Below are 15,266 nucleotides of genomic sequence, written 5' to 3' on the forward strand. Positions count from 1 at the left end.
GGCTGGGTTCAGTGCTCTCTGGATATGGATGAACTACAACTCCCATATGCCAAGGTCAATCACCCCCCAACCTACGCCTGTATGCACAGTTGGCCATATTGGGTCTGTGTACCAAGTGTGGTCCAGATCCATTGTCAGCTGGGTTCAGTGCTCTCTGGATAAGGGTAAACTATAACTTTATTCCATAATATTTTTTAAAAATTAATTGTAAAAACCTCCTGATCACATCACTCATCACCCAGACCACACATTTCCTCTATATCTTTAATGTTCTTAGTTTCTGTACCATATTTACATTGGCTTTGCCGATTTTTATCCCTTCCATATAAACCATCCATTTATCTTTAATGTCACTTATTTTACCCCCCCCCCCCCCCCCCGGCTTTTAAATGTATTGTGTGATCAGCCCATTACTGTTTTTTAAAGGTTCCGTTTGGTATGAAATCATTCTTGAGATTATACTCTATTTTTCTCTATTATCACTGCATTTTACAATGAAATATTTGGAGTATGGTTTCCCAGGGCCCTTCCAAACAGCCACATAACCCAGAATATCAAGGCAGAAAATCCCACAATATCCGCTTTGAACTGGGTGATCTGAGTCTACACTGCCATATATTCCAGTTCATAGCAGGTGGGATTTTATTCAGCTCTGTGGAGGTGGCCCATATTATTATTATTATTATTATTATTATTATTATTATTATTATTATCATCCCACCTCTCCTTGCTGCTCAAGGTGGGTACAACAGCAAGATAATTCAGAACACTATTAAAATACATGTAAACAGACTTCAGATTAATATTGGAATACAGTAATTAAAAACAAATACAAATATAGGACTATCACCTCCTTTTATCTATCATTATTATTATTACTATTATTATTGTAATAGATGGACCCAGCGCCATTTTAGACAGCCATGGAACATCAACAACGGGGAGCTTGGAGGAAAGGGCAGTGTTTGGTTGCTGCAGGCTGCCTTTGACCTCAGCTCCTGGTGACTGGCGCCTTGCAGACTCTGGCCCTGACTACCTGGCTGAAGCAAGGCCCAGCGGAAAAACTGCCTCCTGAGGCTGGGGCATAAAAGGAGGATGCTGGCAAGGGCCCAGTCCATCCAAGAGAGTCCAAGAAGACATTAAGATCATGAAGGGGGAGGGGGAAGGTGAACCCAGATGCTGTTTTTATATTTTTATGTTTTAATATCTTAATGATTTTAAATTATATTTATATGTTGATTGTTTCTATTGATTTTTTGTTATGTTTTATTTGCTTTGTATAATGTGGCATTGCACTTTTGCCTAAATATATGTTGTATGCCGCTCTGAGTCCCCTGCGGGGTGAGAAGAGCGGGATAGAAATGAAGTAAATAAATATTATTATTATTATTATTATTATTGCATTTGGCATCTCTTCTTTGCTGGGCTCTTGGTGACTCACCTTCCCATTTCAATTCACATGATCACAACCAAAAGAATTTTCAGATTTTTTTTTAAGGGATGGGGAAGAAATAGTTTGCATTGGTCTCCATCTTTGAGCTGTGTGGCATAGACCCAGAATTGATGGAAGTGGAGTGAATGATAGCTAACTTTTTCCTGCCATAGCACAGCAGCCATGAAAACAGGCCTTCTGACATTATAGTTTTTGTTCTGGTGAGTTTCTGCCAGAGCCTGATCCCAGAAGGGCAGTTGGTTCTCGCAGAAGCAGAGGCAGCAGGAGGACATTTTTGCTCCCTGGCTTCAGGTAGGAAAAGGCACCTTTACTAACTATCCTTTGCAGTAAATACAGGAAACAAAGCAACATAAACAAATACACAAAGAGGTGGTTTGTTGCAGTTTGCACATAAAGTGCGTGCATATTACTGAACTGTACAAAGATCCCAATTGGCCACCACGCTCACCAAGAGATGCAACAAAAGCAAAACATTCCCATCACATGCACCAGCTGTGGCATGTTCCGCTTTTTCACACAAAAACTAGACAACTACATCTGCTCCAAATGCAAACAGATGACTCTGATGGAGCAGAGGATCCAACAGCTCGAGCACCGTATTAAGACCCTTAAGGACATTCAGGCACTCGAGCTCTTCTTGGACACTGCACAACACGCTGCTGTAGATCAGCAGCCTGCATCACACCAACACCACCAAGACCATGATCAGGAACCTTATGGGGAGATCAACTCAAAGGTAGACAACCCTCAGGCTTGGAAGGAGGTCACCCATAGAAGGAGACGCAGGACCAGGCAGCCTCCGCAGAACTCCTCTGCTCAGCTGCATTTACACAACAGATTTGAAATTCTTACATCATTAACATACAATCAGGAAACACATCTTGTGGAGGACCACAGTTTCTTAGATACCACTCAGTGGACCACCCTGGATCAATGCGCAGGGGATAGCCCTGACGGGGACAGTGCATCACCACAGTCACACTTATGTAATTATGCAAATGCTCCATCCCCAATCATAGACCAGGAGCAACAGGAACATCCTTGGGAGAGTAATGGGCTCTCGGATGTATCTCAATGGATTGTCATTGATGAATGCACTGGGGATGTTGAGGAGGAGGACAACACTTTACACCTACATGATTCACTTCAACAGGAACACTCTTCAGGGGACATACACACTGTCTTGCACAAAAGGGACCCTGTCAATCCTCAAAGGAAACAGGTCTTGGTAGTAGGTGACTCCCTCCTTAGAGGAACGGAAGCCATCATTTCCAGACCGGATGGGATGGCTCGAGAAACATGCTGCCTCCCGGGGGCAAAAATACACCATATCACTCAGAGGCTCAGCAGGCTCCTAAAGCCCCATCACCCTCCCCACCTTATGTTGATTCATGCAGGTACCAATGACACCGCTAGGCATACTTTTCAAAAGATCACAAATGATTTTCGAGCTCTGGGAACAAAGCTAAAACTGTATAATGTACATGTGATCTTTTCATCCCTCCTCCCTGTTGTAGGACACGGCTCTACAAGGGCCGGAAAAATAGTACAGGTCAATAACTGGCTCAGAAAATGGTGTCAAGAGGAGCATTTTGGCTTCCTTGACCATGGTCTACTCTTCCAAGAGGATGGACTACTGGCAAGCGATGGGGTGCATCTCACACAAGTAGGAAAACATCTTTTTGCACACAGACTCACAAACCTCATCAGGCGCACTTTAAACTAGATCCACTGGGGGAGGGGAACAACAGCCTGGCGAACACTATATTACCCACGACCACAGGGAACCGCCGAAAGGCTAAACGGAGGGCTGCACAAACACAGCAAGGACCAAGTACAGAGAGCACAATAATCCCAAATAAACAGTTCGAGGGGAGGTCACAGGGGCTTACATGTCTTTACACTAATGCTCAGAGCATGGGAAATAAGCAAGACGAACTCCAACTCCTAGCACAGCACCACACATACGATGTCATAGGCATCACTGAAACCTGGTGGGATGACTCCCATCACTGGAATTTAACCATTGAGGGCTATAACCTCTTTCACAGAAATAGAACAAAGGGGAGAGGAGGGGGAGTAGCTTTATATGTCAAAAACAGTTACGTTGCAGAAGAAATGCAAGACTGTAATCCGGGAAACCAGCTTGAAAGCATCTGGATAAGAATCAAGGGAACCGGGACTCAAAAAGATCTTGTCGTGGGTGTCTACTACAGACCTCCGAGTCAGGATGAAGGACTTGATGAAGCCTTCTGTCAACAGCTGACCAAACAGGCACAAAGAAGAGATATAGTAGTCATGGGCGATTTCAATTATCCCGATATCTGCTGGAAAACAAACTCAGCCAAGAGTACAAAGTCCAACAAATTCCTCACTTGCCTTGCAGATAATTTTATGGTCCAGAAAGTAGAAGAGACAACAAGGGGATCAGCAACTCTTGATCTAATCTTAACAAATGTGGAAGACCTGATCAATACAGTTGAAGTGGTTGGATCCTTAGGGGCAAGTGACCATGTGCTCCTGCAGTTTGCAATACAAAGGAATGCTGAAACTAAGACAAGTCAAACACGCATTCTGGACTTTAAGAGAGCTGACTTCCAAAAAATGAAGGAATTACTGAGCGGCATTCCATGGACGCCGATATTAAAAAACAAGGGAGTTAAGGATGGATGGGAATTTTTCAAAAGTGAAATACTCAAGGCGCAAATGCAAACAGTGCCAACAAAGAAGAAAAATAAGACAACTGCAAAGAAGCCAGAATGGATGTCCAAAGAACTTCTAACTGAGCTAAAGCTCAAAAGTGACATGCACAAGAAGTGGAAAAGGGGAGAAATCACCAAAGAAGAATTCAAACGTATAGCCAACACCTGTAGGGAAAAGGTTCGCAAGGCTAAAGCGCAAAATGAGCTCAGGCTTGCCAGGGACATAAAAAACAACAAAAAAGGCTTTTTTGCTTACGTTGGTAGAAAAAGGAAGAAAAAGGAGGCGATAGGGCCATTGCAAGGAGAAGATGGGGTGATGGCGACAGGGGACAGGGAAAAGGCAGAACTGCTTAATGCCTTCTTTGCCTCGGTCTTCTCAGAAAAAGAAAGCAATCTTCAACCTCAGCAACACGGAATGGACGAAGGATTGGGGGAAATCCAACCCCAAATAGGGAAACAAGTTGTCCAGGAACACTTGGCCTCTCTAAACGAATTCAAGTCCCCAGGGCCAGATCAGCTACACCCAAGAGTACTGAAGGAACTAGCGGAAGTTATTTCAGAACCACTGGCAATTATCTTCGAGAGTTCTTGGAGAACGGGAGAAGTCCCAGCAGATTGGAGGAGGGCGAATGTGGTCCCTATCTTCAAGAAGGGAAAAAAGAACGACCCAAACAATTACCGTCCGGTCAGCCTCACATCAATACCAGGCAAAATTCTGGAAAAGATCATCAAGGAAGTGGTCTGCGAACACTTAGAAACAAATGCGGTCATTGCTAATAGTCAACACGGATTTACCAAAAACAAGTCATGCCAGACTAATCTGATCTCTTTTTTCGATAGAGTTACGAGTTGGGTCGATACAGGGAATGCTGTGGATGCAGCCTACCTGGATTTCAGTAAGGCCTTCGACAAAGTCCCCCACGACCTTCTGGCAAACAAACTAGTAAAATGTGGGCTAGACAAAACTACGGTTAGGTGGATCTGTAATTGGCTAAGCGAACGAACCCAAAGGGTGCTCACCAATGCGTCGTCTTCATCATGGAAAGAAGTGACAAGTGGAGTGCCGCAGGGCTCCGTCCTGGGCCCGGTTCTGTTCAACATCTTTATTAACGACTTAGACGAAGGGTTAGAAGGCACGATCATCAAGTTTGCAGACGACACAAAACTGGGAGGGATAGCTAACACTCCAGAAGACAGGAGCAGAATTCAAAACGATCTTGACAGACTAGAGAGATGGGCCAAAACTAACAAAATGAAGTTCAACAGGGACAAATGCAAGATACTTCACTTCGGCAGAAAAAATGGAAATCAAAGATACAGAATGGGGGACGCCTGGCTTGACAGCAGTGTGTGCGAAAAAGACCTTGGAGTCCTCGTGGACAACAAGTTAAACATGAGCCAACAATGTGATGCAGCTGCTAAAAAAGCCAATGGGATTCTGGCCTGCATCAATAGGGGAATAGCGTCTAGATCCAGGGAAGTTATGCTCCCCCTCTATTCTGCCTTGGTCAGACCACACCTGGAATACTGTGTCCAATTTTGGGCACCACAGTTGAAGGGAGATGTTGACAAGCTGGAAAGCGTCCGGAGGAGGGCGACTAAAATGATTAAGGGTCTGGAGAACAAGCCCTATGAGGAGCGGCTTAAAGAGCTGGGCATGTTTAGCCTGCAGAAGAGAAGGCTGAGAGGAGACATGATAGCCATGTACAAATATGTGAAGGGAAGTCATAGGGAAGAGGGAGCAAGCTTGTTTTCTGCTGCCCTGCAGACTAGGACACGGAACAATGGCTTCAAACTACAGGAAAGGAGATTCCACCTGAACATCAGGAAGAACTTCCTCACTGTGAGAGCTGTTCGACAGTGGAACTCTCTCCCCGGGGCCGTGGTGGAGGCTCCTTCCTTGGAGGCTTTTAAACAGAGGCTGGATGGCCATCTGTCGGGGGTGCTTTGAATGCGATTTCCTGCTTCTTAGTAGGGGGTTGGACTAGATGGCCCATGTGGTCTCTTCCAACTCTACTATTCTATGATTCTATGATTCTATGATGTGATAGCATTGCGTCTTTTGTTAAACCCTAATTCTAAACTCTGGCAATTGCTATGTTTTAGCATCAAAATTGGAGACCTCACTTTTGAAAGTACAGTACTTCACTCTGCCTGAATGTTGCCCCTATTAAAATAAAGTTTTTATTACAGTATTACTATTTGTGGAATCCTAGAGCTGAGAGACCCTAAGGGTCATCCAGTCCAACCACATTCTGCCCTACAGGAACACGCAATCTAAGCTTTTTGTACCACTCAGACACCCGTTTATCCTTCTGCCCTCAGGTTGCCACTCAACAGGATGTTAAGTGTCTTCTATAGAAGATAACCCAGTTATAGTCATCTTCTATGCCCTTTCCCCTTGTGACCTTTCCAGCTTCTTCCCCTCTTCTCTAGTTTCCCTTTGCTTTTTCTCTCTCAAACACCAGGGATTTTATTATGCTCTTATTTATCTCAAATTTACTTCCTCTTTCTATTTCTCAAGTCTCCTTTTAGGGGCTGGGTTTTGTATTACTGTATTCACTTTCCTGATCCCCAAATATTGCTGTTACTGTTATTGTTTGCCTCCAAGTTAACTTCATCATATGGTGACCCTGTTATAGGATTTTCTTGGAAAGATTTATTTAGCGGAACTTTGCTATTGTCTTTCCACCCAAAGCTAATTGCCATGGCTCAAGAAGAAGCCTAAATTTTGCCAGCACCTTCAACCTGTTTCAACTCTATACAGAATGACTTGATGTTGTGATTTTCAGTGGAGGAGGAGATCAGTCTTCCTAATTAAAGAACATTGGTTATTTCTGTTTAAATAGTCTCTTATCTGGGCATCATATTGTGCTTTGTTCTATCACTTGTTTACAGCCTAAAAACCAATTGAAATATGTTATAGGACAAAACTGCGAACCAGGTTCGTGATGAAAATGCAAACAGCAAACAAATATGAATTTAAGGGGTCTTTTGAGTTTAATCTCATGCCTCATGTGAAAGGAACAAAGGGTACAGTGGAGTTAGAAGTTAAGCATCTCTATACTTTATTTTATGTATGGCACAGACTTCCTTCTGGAAATAATAAAACTCAAAGATGGAACAGATTGTGCCCAAAGGCTGCTGAATCTGGTCTCAATAGCATCCTTGATTGTGATTCCTTGATGTGGTGTGGAGATGCTGAATGGGATGAGTGAGTGAAACGTATGGCATTCATGGCTGAATTGGTTAAGATCTCCCTTTCCAAATTTTAAAACAAAAGATGCACTGACTCATCCTTTCCCATACAATGAGCATTTGGCCTCTGCAAGGGGGCAATGATTCAGATGTTATTTCATTGCCGATTCCCTTACTCCCTTTTCCACACAGATTTGAGAAGCAACAATCCCGGAGTAGAATTAATGCAGTTTGACTCCACCTTTATTGCCGTGAGCTGTGATTTGGTGAAGCACTAGCACTTTTGGACAGAGATGGCTAAATAACTTGTAAAGCTACAATTCCTATGATTCCATCGCAGTGAGCCATGGCAGCTAGAGTGAAGTCAAATTGCATTAAGTCTATAGTATAGATACATCCCTGGACAATAGATCAGGACTACAGCTTTTATATTGCAAAACCCGCAAGGCACACACAAAAATACAAATGTACTTAATATTATGCCTTCTAAACTCATACTATAATGCTCAAGATGCCAAATGTTTTCCCAACCCACATTATTCGGGGACCTCACCCAGAGATTTCTGCACAGGACGGTGACTAAACTGAAGTGACCAGAGGCTTCAGGAGAAAAACATGCCGGCACCAAAGCAACTATTAATCAGATCTCTAGCAAACAACCTATCCACACTACAGCATTATAGCACTTTGACAACATTTTAACTGCCACGGGATCCTGGGATTTGCAATATGTTGTGGCACTCAATCTCTCCAATGGAGGAGGGTTCCATTGCATTAAGCCATGGTGGTTAATGTGATGCCAAACTGCTATAATTCTGTGTGGATACAACCCAAGTCTGAAACAACTGATGAGGAGAGAGCCTTCAAGGCCACGCTTAAAGGCAAGAGCAAAGCTTGAGAAGTTATTTTTCTAAAAGCAACTTGTTTCCATTATTCATTGTAGTATCCAAAAAGTAAATTTTCTTGTATTTGCCATTGCTCACTGCAAGAGGTGTGCCCACACACTATGTTCAACAAAGGAACAATACATGTGGGCTTAGACTATTGAACTGTGCATTGGTAGAATATTTCATAGGTAACATTTAACGTCTTTACGTCGGTGGCTGATATGTGCCCTGGTAGTTATTCAGACATAGTGTCAGTTGTAGATTAGATCTCTATTGTGGATTTAAGAACAGTTTTATATACACATACTGACTGGGAACAAAGACTCTGAACTTGTGCATAGCCAGCACAAACTCATATTCAATATAGCCTCTTATTGTTGTTGTGTGCCTTTAGGTCATTTCTGACTTATGATTCTAAAGTAAGCTATCTCAGGGTTTTATGGGGCCGAGAGTGGGTCACCCAGTGGATTTCTATGGCAGAATGGGGATTTGAATCCTGACATCTAGAGTCATATACCCACAGCATTACATCAGTTTTAAAGTTAATAAATTGCATTGCCTGTTACTTTTTGATATTTTTAATTATTTTGAAATACATAAGACAAAAAAATGACATAAAATGGGGAGAAAGTCTTGAATGCCTCTAAAATGTCTCTAAACGTTGTTCATTCACTAATGGAGCAACTTTGTTTCCAGTTTGTGTTACTTATGACATGTAGCTTTGTGACAGGAAACTGTGTTACTCATAATGTGTTAACCTTCAACTCACCAGTCTTCCCCCACAACAAGCCTCCTCAGCTACTTCTCTTCACTGTTGAGAGTCAGGGTTCATCTACACTGTGGAATTAATGCAGTTTTATAACACTTTAACTGCCATGGCTTATTTGGCATCCTGGGACTTGTAGTTTGGCAAAACACCAGTGACTTTTTAGAGGAGAAGGTTAAAGACCATGCAAAACTACAACCCCCATGGTCTTATTTTAGCACAGAGCTAAAAACTAGCTTTTCTCCTGAGCTGCTTCCACTAACCATGACTTGGCTCTAACCCCTTGGCTTTGGATTAAGTTATCTGCTTTGAACTGGATTATATGAGTCTACACTGCCATATAATCCAGTTCAAAGCAGATGATCTGGATTTTACATAGTTTTTTTTTTCAATGTCAGGAGCAACCGGAGTTGCTTCTGGAGTGAGAGAATTGGCCGTCTGCAAGGACGTTGCCCAGGGGACGCCTGGATGTTTTGATCTTGAGGAGGGTCTTTTTTTGGGGGGGGGGGTCTCCTTGAGGTCAGTTGGCCCCTCATGGGCTCCCAGATGGCGTAGTGGACTAAGTGACTTGAAGGTTGGGTTGCTGACCTGAAAGCTGCCAGGTTCGAATCCCACCCGGGGAGAGTGTGGATGAGCTCCCTCTATCAGCTCCAGCTCCATGCGGGGACATGAGAGAAGCCTCCCACAAGGATGATAAAAAAAGATTTTACATAGTGTAGAAGGGGTCTTGTCTTATCTTGCTGATTTATTTAAAACAAGCTATCATTCTCTCATGTTGCCTTATTGTCTGTACCCTGCTCTGGACACTCTAAAAGAGGAGATATAAATATGTTGTTGAAGGCTTTCATGGCTGGAATCACTGGGTTGCTGTGAATTTTCCAGGCTTTATGGCCATGTTCCAGAAGCCTTCTCTCCTAACATTTCACCCACATCTATGGCAAGCATCCTCAGAGGTTGTGAGGTCTGTTGGAAATTAGGCAAGTGGGGTTTATATATCTGTGGAATGGCCAGGGTGGAAGAAGGAACTCTTGTCTCTTGGAGGCAAGTGTGAATGTTGCAATTGGCCACCTTGATTAGCATCAAATGGCCTTGCGCATGTGGACAATTTCAACAGAAAGGAGGAAACCATGAAAATGAACAAAATATGGCAACCAGTATTTAAAACATCTCTAAAAGAGTTATTTTTCCCACCCTGGATATTCCACAGATATATAAACCTCATTTGCCCAGATTCCAACAGATGTCACAACCTCTAAGGGTGCCAGCCATAGACATGGGAAAAACGTCAGGAGATAATGCTTCTGGAACATGGCAATACAGCCCGGAAAACTCACAGCAACCTAGAGATATAGATAATTTAAGTAATCAACAATCATAATTGGTGGTAGGAGAGTCATACCTTTCCCTGGAATTATAATGTACCGTATCTATGGAAAGCCACGATTAATGGCAAAGAAAGAAAGGATCTTTTCATTAGCTGCACCAACATTGCAGAGCAACTTACTTACTCTATAAAGTGATAGACCCCTCCCCCCCCCCCAAAAAAAGGCTCATTCTCTTTTGTTGGCTGGTAAGGATACTTTTATTTTGGTAGCAAAAAGGATGAGTATCTATTGAGGTCTACAGATCATCCCTAGGTAACATATTAAATACATATTTGGACAAAACTATAAAATTGTATTAAATTTACATACTATTAGAACAAATTAACAGCATTGTAAAAGCTATATGTTATTTCTGGTATCACTCTTTTTTGTGGAGTCATAGGCTGTATCTACACTGCCCTATAATGCAGTTTCAGAATGCAGATTAACTGCTTTGACCTGAATTACATGAGTCTCCACTACCATATAATCCAGCTCAATGCAGTTAGTCTGCATTCAGGCACTGAATTATATGGCAGTGGAAATGGGGCTATAGACTACTAGCATGGCAACTTGGATATAATGTAAAACCCTTATTTAAAATTTCCACAAAAAAACCCCACCAAAATCCCAGCATAACAGATCCAAATATTATTGACACACATGTAGCAGTTTTAGCAGTAAAGAAGAACTCTGCAAAATAACTTTTTATTTCAACAGGAAAATATTGTGCCTAGAAAGTACTGAAATTCTATGAAAGCTATGTTTCATTGGTGATCTCTGCCTTCATACATTGGTATTTTTACTTCATGTATTTTATATTTATTTATGGAATTTTTAGTCTACCTGCTTCCAAGCCAGTTTAACATTTTAAATGTTGTAAGCCCCTTTGGATGGTGCATGAGCAAGGTAAGACAGATACCACTTTGTTAGGTAAAGGTGAAGGTTTTCCCCTGATATTAAGTCTATTCGTGTTCGATTCTGGGGGTTGATGCTCATCTCCATTTTTAAGCTGAAGAGCCAGAATTGTCCATAGATACCTCCAGGGTCATATTGTCGGCATGACTGCATGGAGCACCGATACCTTCCTGCTGGAGGGTTGGCAGAAGTTGAGGCTAACAATGGGAGCTCACGCTGCTTCCCGGATTCAAACCTTTTGGTCAGCAAGTTCAGCAGCTCAGCGGTTAACCCACTGTGTAACCGGGGGCTCCAGTGTTTGTAAATAAAATAATACACAACCAGACACTTTGCCAGTAAATAAAGTAATACACAACCTGAAAGAAAACAGCCATTTGATGCTATGCTATTTTATTAGTTATACATACATAAGTTTCAGTGACATGCATTTTTAAGAACATCACTGGGCCAGCTGCAGATGAAAAGGAAAGCTTTCCCCCTACGTTTCTTTATTCAAAAATAAGTTGCATCAACAACAGTGGTATCTGAATAATTTACCCTAAGTACCAGGTTACGTCCATCCTGCTTGCTTGGGCTTTTAACATCTATTAGGATTCATCTTTTGGGGCCTCTTTTGTAAAGATGCTTCCTGTACCTGTTGTTTTGCTGTTTCTATTAAGCTCAGTGTTGGGATTTTATACCATCTGAACCTGATCTGTGTGCTACCTTTAAGGGCTATTATGCTAGAAATGCAGGGTAGACATTCAAGAGGTGCAATTAGGTAAGATTAGGATCTGAAAGAGGAAAGGAAGTGCATTAGATGTTCATGTGTAACACTCAAGTTATTTCAACAAGCGTTTGGAGACCCCTCTGATCAGAATAGGACCAGGTGTTTAACCCTATTACTTCTATGAGTGTGCCATTAAAACATTACCTATATTTCTTCTACATCAATCTATGCTTTAAGTATCTGGAAGGTGATAACAGATCATGATAGAGTGGCCATGTCAGGAGCAAAAGAAAATTCCTGCAACTTTAACATGTTTACAAATGAATTTCTGTTGTGTGCCATCAGATTAATGGTGACCCTACTGCAAACCTGTCATGGGGTTTTCTTGGCAAGATTTGTTCAGGGGGTGAAGTTGCCATTGCCTTCCTCTGAGGCTGAGAGTGTGTGTCCTATATGTATAAGTCTAGAAACTTCAGTCAATAAATCAGCCCCCTCAAAACCTGGGTCGGCTTATCTACAGAGCGACGTGAGTACTGAATCATAACTCATAAAGAGGAAACGTCTCCTGCTATGAGTAGAATGGCAAAAGGGAATAACTCACTTCTACATTGCCATAAAATCCAGATTATCGAAGCAGGTAATCCACACTATCTGCTTTGAATTGGATTATATGAGTCTACATTGCATTATAATCCAGTTCAAAGCAGATAATCTGGATTTTATATGACAGTGTAGAAGGGGGCTAAGTGGTGCTTTCCCATCTCTGCAGAATGACCTGTGACTCATCCATGGGTAATTTCAAAATCCACAACATTGTCCTCAAAATCGACCCTTGACTAAGTCGACTTATCCATGAGCATATACGGCAATTTGCTCAATATCACCATGGCTGTGTATGGATTTGAACCTTGGTCTCCAGAGTCATGACCCAATGCTCAAACTACTACACTACACTACACTGACCCTTGTGCAAAATAATACTCATGTACAACAACACCCATTCTGTTGCACATGAGAAGCCTACACCAGTCACTCATGTTTCCCAATAAACATCTGGAATAAACATCCCAGTAACATCTGGAAGGCTGCAGTTGGGTCAATTTAGTCATGATATTGGGGTTTGAATTCAGATACAAGTCTTGTGAATAGGATACCTGACCTCAAAATGTCCTTTAATCTTTCCCCAACCTCAGAGCAACAAGTGCTCTTGGGTTGCAATTCCCATGATCCCCAGTCTGCATAGTGGATAATCAAAAGTGATGGGGAGTTGTTATTCAATAACATCTGGGGACTCAAACTGGGTAACAACTAAATCACACTGACCACTATGTAAAAATAAAATTATAGTTGACTCTCTGTATCTATGGATCCTTCATCCATGGATTCAGCGGACCTTTGAAGGCAACCATAAGGTGGATGTGGCCCTCTAAAATAGACCCTACAGCCCCTGGTATTTGTTGGTGGCCTACCATTCAAATACTAACCAAGGCTGACCTTGCTTAGCATCCAATATCAGATAGGATCTGGTGCTTTTAGGGTATTCGGGTCCTCAATTTGAACTATACATTGTGCAAAGCCAGTAGTCCTTGTTTGCCCCGAATCTCCATCCTTCATTGCCAAGGAACGACCCCAAATCCTAGGCAGGAAGAAAGGCTTCTTCTCCCTATTATTCACTTTGTCCACACAATGCTCCAATGATGACTTCATTCCTGCTGATGCCAAAGGGAACCTAAATGCAACTAATGAGAGTTCCAGGCTGAAAGACAAAACCCTCTTTAGTCTGCTGTTCTTTCTAAAATGATCTACTGTATAGACATAGGAGACAAAGGAACATCATCTCAAATCTCTGAGGGCCCATCCACATGGCTATATAATCCAGAATATCAAGTCAGATAATCTAGAATACCTGCTTTGAATTGTGTTATCTGGGGGCCCTTCCACACAGCTATATAACCCAGAATATCAAGGTAGATAATCCACAATATGAGCTTTGAACTGGGTTATCTGAGTCCACACTGCTATATAACCCAGTTCAAAGTAGATAATGTGGGATTTTATACAGCTGTGTGGAAGGGGCCTGATTCATGCAATTACATGGTGAATGGTAGGAAAACCCACCTGTGGTGTTCAGCTGTGATTTTTATTTTATTTTCATGTGATAAAAGCTTTCACCTGGTAACACCCACTGCTGCTCTTAAAGACCCATTAAATGGAAATATAATTGTGTTGTTGAAGGCTTTAATGGCCGGAATCACTGGGTTGCTGTGAGTTTTCTGGGCTGTATGACCATGTTCCAGAAGTATTTTCTCCTGACATTTCCCCCACCTCTATAGCAGGCATCCTCTGAGGTTGTGAGGTATATTGGAAACTAAGCAAGGGAGGATTATATATCTGTGGAAGGTCCGAGGTGGGAGAAAGAACTCTTGACTGCCTGAGGCCAGTGTGAATGTTGCAACTGGCCACCTTGATTAGCATTTAATGGCCTTGCAGATTCAAGGTCTGGCTGCTTCCTGCCTGGGGGGAAATCCTTTGTTGGGAGGTGTTAACTGGCCCTGATGGTTTCCTGTCTGGAATTCCTGTTTTCTGAGCATTGTTCTTTATTTACTGTCCCGATTTTAGAGGGGTTTTTTTTAAAATACTGGAAGTCAGATTTTATTCATTTTCATGGTTTCCTCCTGCCTGTTGAAATTGTCCACATGGATTTCAGTGGCCTTTAGCCATCTTTGCCAAAGAGGGTTGGTTCTTCCGCAAAATACAACACCCAGAACAGTTAACGTGGTATCAAACTGGATTAAATCAACAGGGTAGATGAACCCTATAATGTAGAAATAAGAAAAATGGTTTCAAAATTGAGGGGAAAAAACCTTAATATAGAATACGAGCTGAAGTCATGGAAAAGCTCAAGATATTTAAACACAATTACAACGGATACGGAGGACCGACTACCCCGCGGATACAGAGGACAAGCTCTTCGACATCTACGGTATCTGCATAGGCTCTCCATGTCTTGCATTTACTTCCGCCCTCTCGCTTGGAGGCCCAACAAAATGGCCGCTGCCGTGAAGTCGAAGCCGGAAACCCTATGGCTGAAGCAACTCTATGCTACTGGAGTTACGCTCTAGGCTGGACGTTTCCCGTCTCTGTGATTTTCCCTCTCTTATATTGGATCGGAAAAGAGCGAGGGACGTCCGGGCCGTTTACTCCCCGCCAACCATTAAAACGAACCGACCAATCGTAAGACCAAGAACTTTTAAAGTGGCAGCTACGGC

Source organism: Anolis carolinensis, chromosome 2 (assembly GCF_035594765.1).
Source record: "Anolis carolinensis isolate JA03-04 chromosome 2, rAnoCar3.1.pri, whole genome shotgun sequence".
Lineage (NCBI taxonomy): Eukaryota > Metazoa > Chordata > Lepidosauria > Squamata > Dactyloidae > Anolis > Anolis carolinensis.